Here is a 259-nt window from a genome sequence, read left to right on the forward strand (position 1 = left end):
TGGGCCGTTCCCAGAGGTCCTGGGCCCCGCTCCTTGCACAGGGAGATGTCAGGAGGAGGGATGAAGGCCCACTCCTCCCCACCGCAGCCCACTCAGCTCCATCTGAAATGACGGTGAAAAAGCTCCATGTGTGGCCCGACAATTCACCAACAACAGCGTCAGGGTGGCGGCGGCTGGAAGGAGCCACCTCTCCCCCCTTACCCCTTGTGCCAGATGCAGCCCCAGCACTGACAGGACTGAGACCTGTTCCCATCTCGGG

Source organism: Antrostomus carolinensis, unplaced genomic scaffold (genome assembly GCF_000700745.2).
Source record: "Antrostomus carolinensis isolate BGI_N321 unplaced genomic scaffold, ASM70074v2 scaffold29750, whole genome shotgun sequence".
NCBI lineage: Eukaryota > Metazoa > Chordata > Aves > Caprimulgiformes > Caprimulgidae > Antrostomus > Antrostomus carolinensis.